Below are 5,083 nucleotides of genomic sequence, written 5' to 3' on the forward strand. Positions count from 1 at the left end.
GAAAACCACAAAAATCTTATTTCAGAAAATTCTGTGGAGTTTGCTCGTCTGTCCCAACAAAAGTCCCCAATCCTTTAAGAAAAGGTTGTTGTATACCAAAAGGTAAGGACGACTCCAAATCAGGTGTATAAGGTCACAGGAGTAACCGAACATCAGACAGCCGAACTCACAGCCATTGTAAATGAAGATAATGTTGATGGTTGTGATGAGTTCTTCTGGTCTGCCCCTATAGACAAGGCTGATGAAACCGTTGGTCTGTCAGAACGGACGTCCTGGAAAACCAAAGGCAGATATGTTCCAGAGCCTTTGAACAAGCCTGATAACTTTGACGTGCCAAGTACTAGTGGTACAAAAGAAGTTCCCGAAGAAGAAGTCGCGCCTTCAAGCGAAACGTCATCTGTTAAAAGTGAACAGGCTTAAAAAGCCCATTTCTCTGAACGAAAACAGCAAAGGAATCGGAGATATAAGAAGAATCTCTCTGAACGAAAGCAGTTTTGGCGATCTCAAAATGCCCATTTCTCTTACCATAACAAAAACTCAAAGTCAGAGAAAAATGATGTTAGACCGCAAGAAAGTGATAACAACCGAAAGGACAGGTTCGGTTCTGAAAAGTATAACAACCGAAGGGAAAGGTTCGTTTCAGAGAACACCAGCTACCGAAAGCAAAGGTTCGATCCCACGGATGATCAAAAACAAAAGGGTCACTTAGAACCTCAAGTCAAGAAAACCTCTCAGTCTAAATTCTCTCGTTCTAATTCTTCTAATTCCTCTCAACCTCATTCTAAATCCAATTCTGTTCACACTCAAAATCCAAAATCTTCAACAGATTTGAAAGGAAAATCGAAGTTTTCCTCAGTCAAGACTGATCAAAATCATTCCAAAGTCCAAATGCCTAAACCTGAATCCAAACCGACTGTAACAAATCCCAATAAAATTAAGGTTTTCACCATTAAAAGGAAAGATGAAACAACTTTAATAAAAAGGACATATCTTGTTGACATCTCTCTTACTATTCCTGTTCCTGTGAAAGGCTCACGTGGACCCAAGAAACTTTGGGTTCCTAACTCTGCTTAATTTTTGCAGGTTATCAGTGACGAGCAGTTTGACGAAGAATGGTATATTGACAGTGGCTGCTCACATCACATGACAGGAAGGAAGGAAGAGCTGAGGGAAATTCGGTCTCTTTCAAATGGTGGAAATGTCAAGTTCGGGAACAACTCATTCGGCACGATAAAAGGTTATGGAATGATAACAAATGGAGATTTCACGATTAGAAAGGTTGCATACGTTGAAGGACTACAACACAACCTCATCAGTGTATCTCACCTTGTTGGAGGTACCGGTCTCAAGGTCTCATTCGATGATGAGGGCTCGGAGATAATAGAGAAGAAAACGAAAAGAGTAATTCTCAAATCTGAGCACAAAGGCGAAATGTTTCCCCTGAATCGCAAACCCATCAAAGGAAATCCAGCTATTTGTCTTTTATCCAAGGCACAATCTGACGAAAGCTGGTTGTGGCACCGAAGGCTCTCTCATCTCAACTTCAAGGATATCAACAAACTTGTCACCAGAGGTCATGTTAGAGGTCTTCCATTGCTCAAGTTCGATCGAGAACATTTATGTGCTGCGTGTGAAATGGGGAAGCAAAGTCATCAAAGTTACCCATCGATTGTAAACACTAAAGTTGTTGAACCACTAGAGTTAATTCACTTTGACTTGTGTGGTCCATCATCTATCGAAAGCATTGGCGGTAGCAAGTATATTCTTGTCATTGTTGATGACTTTTCGCGTTTTACATGGGTGTTCTTTCTGAAGCACAAATCTGAAGCAACTCTCAAGCTAAAGTTGTTCATCAAGCAAGTTGAAGTGCAACTGAGGAAAGTCGTTCGCAACATCAGGAGCGACAACGGGCTGGAGTTAAAAAATAAAGAATTCGAAGACTTCTTGGCCGAAAAAGGAACCAGTCACAACTTCTCAGCTCCCTACACCCCTCAACAAAACGGGATTGTCAAAAGACGAAACCGATCTTTGTGTGAGGCGGCCCGAACCATGCTAAGTTTTGCTTCTTTACCTTTATATTTTTGGGCTGATGCTATTGCTGCAGCATGTTTTACGCAGAATAGGTCCTATCTCAATAAGCGCTTTACTCTCACTCCTTATGAGATCATCAACAACAGGAAGCCAAATGTCAAATTCTTCCATGTATTCGGCTCATGGTGTTTCATCTTCAACTCTAAAGAACATCGTAACAAGTTCGACGTCAAAGCCGATGAAGGGATTTTCCTGGGATATTCTCTCACTTCGAAAGCCTATCGGGTATTAAACAAGCGTTCGAGGAAGATAGAAGAAACTTATTATGTGACTTTTGATGACAGCTATGTCAAAAAGCTGAAGGCCAGTGAAGACACAGGCGGAGAAATTTTTTCTCAAACAGGCCAAGTCACAGCCTCGATTGCAAATCTATTTGAAAATTTTGTTGAGTTATTCGATGAACCAGAGAAGGCTACTCTCTCGGAAGCTAGTGCAGCAGACAACAAAGTCGATCATCTGAAGCGACTCATCGAAGATGCTGCCAAGCAAATGAATGAAGGAGGATCAATTCCAAACGGACCTCCAAAGCAAGGTGCTTCAGTTGAGGGGGAGGATCCATCTTCTTCAACACAGCCAGACTCACATGTTGAGGGAGAGAACTGTTCTCCAGCTGCACCCGAAAGCCCAGCTTCTCCCGAAAGTCCTGTGGTACCCGAAAGCTCAAAAACACCCGAAGGTACTGCAACACTCGAAAGCTCAACACCACCCGAAACTCCTGTAGCTCCGAAAAGTCAAGATTTACCTGGAAGCTCATCAGCCGATATATTTTATGACGATGATAGTCAATCTGAACTAGAAGAGATGGTAAATGCTGAATTGGATCCATCCTATGATCCAAATTACCCTCCACTTGTCAAATGGACCAGAGATCATCCTGTTTCACAGGTTGTCGGTAATGTCTCTGAAAAGGTCCTGACCCAATCTCAACTGAAGGCAAAGCAAACTTCTCTATTCTCAAAAGTAGAGTTTTGCATGTTTAATTCTTTCGTCTCAAAAGTTGAACCTAAGACAGTTAACACTGCTCTTGATCACTCCGATTGGGTTCAAGCTATGCAAGACGAACTTAATGAGTTCGAAAGAAATAAAGTTTGGCGCCTCATTCCAACTCCTCAAGATGCCTCGGTTGTTGGTCTCAAATGGGTCTTTAGGAACAAAATGGACAAGGAAGGCAATGTGATAAGAAATAGAGCTCGTCTAGTGGTGAAAGGATACTGCCAGGAGGAAGGAATCGACTATGAGGAAACTGTTGCTTCTGTAGCTAGGCTCGAATCCGTTAGAATATTTCTTGCCTATGCTGCACACAAGAACTTTGAGGTCTACCAAATGGACGTAAAGTGCGCATTTCTAAATGGAGAACTCGAAGAAACGGTGTACGTGGAGCAACCTCCAGGATTTGTCAATGAAAAATATCCCAATCACTGCTATATTCTGGACAAAGCGGTTTATGGACTGAAACAAGCGCCTAGGGCCTGGTATGAAACGCTAACCAAGTTTTTAAAGATGTCCAAATTCAAACAAGGTTCGGTTGACCCAACCTTCTTTCGTAAGAAGGAAGGTAACCACCTTATGATTGTTCAAATCTATGTCGATGATATCATCTTTGGCTCAACGAATCCTAGCTTAACGGCTGAATTCAGAAAGCTGATGGAGACTAAATTTGAAATGAGCTCAATGGGTCCGATTAACTTTTTTCTTGGTTTAAATATTAGACAGGGACCCGAAGGCATCTTTATTAATCAGGAAGCCTACACCAAGACTCTCCTTGCAAAATTCGGCATGATGGGAGACTCAAAGGTTAAAGTTCCAATGGCGTTCGGCACCAAGCTCACTCCATCCTTGGATAAGCCAGCAGTCGATATTATGCAATATCGCCAGATGATCAGCTCTCTAATGTACCTTACTGCTAGCAGGCCTGATATAATGTTTTTTGTTTGTTACTGTGCTAGATTTCAGGCGAATCCTCGTGAACCTCATATGCTTGCAGTGAAGAACATACTTCGGTATCTCAAGCGAACTTCCTCTCTAGGTTTATGGTATCCATCCAACTCAGGCTTCTTCGTTCAAGCCTACTCAGATGCAGACCTTGGAGGTTGTGGACTAGATAGGAAAAGCACCACTGGAGGCTGCCAATTCCTTGACGGGAAGTTGGTTAGTTGGCAATCAAAGAAACAGACCTGTGTATCTCTGTCTACCGCTGAAGCAGAATACATCGCAACTGCCTCTTGTACATCTCAAGTGATTTAGATCTAAAGCCAGCTTCGGGACTATGGACTCAATATGAAAAAGATCCCACTATATTGCGACTCTGAAAGTGCAATTAGGATCTGTCATAACCCAGTGCAACACTCCAAGACTAAGCACATAGCACTGAGGTATCACTTCATTAAGGACCATGTGGAAGATGGGAACGTCGAAATACACTTTGTTCGAACCACTGATCAACTGGCCGACATCTTCACTAAAGCTCTTCCTGAAGCATCTTTCAACAAAATTCTACAAGGGCTAGGTATGATGGAATCGGAGTCAGTACCAAAGATTACCTCTCAAGACTAAAAGTTAGAAGCGAACTAGACCGAACGTTCGGGTTCGGGTCTCTTGTATGCCGAAATAGATCGAACGCCCGGGTTCGGGTCTTGTTCTGGTGAACCGAAATGAACCGAACGCTCGGGTTCGGTTGCATAATCTGATTTTTGCTTATCACTCAAAGGTAGTTTCTTTGGTTGTAGATCTTATGTATAATTTTTCCAAATTCATTTATCTTACTGTCAAAGTTATTCTCTTTTTTAAACCTATTTTCTTTGGCAACCGAAATAGACCGAACGTTCGGGTTCGGTTCCAAAATTCTTCTTACCCGAAATAAACCGAACGCTCGGGTTCGGTTCCAAAGTTTTTCTTAACTGAAATAGACCGAGCGCTCGGGTTCGGTTCCAAAAATTTTCTCAACCGAAATAAACCGAACGCTCGGGTTCGATTCCAACATTTATTTGTATTC

Source organism: Lactuca sativa, chromosome 2 (genome assembly GCF_002870075.4).
Source record: "Lactuca sativa cultivar Salinas chromosome 2, Lsat_Salinas_v11, whole genome shotgun sequence".
Classification (NCBI taxonomy): domain Eukaryota; kingdom Viridiplantae; phylum Streptophyta; class Magnoliopsida; order Asterales; family Asteraceae; genus Lactuca; species Lactuca sativa.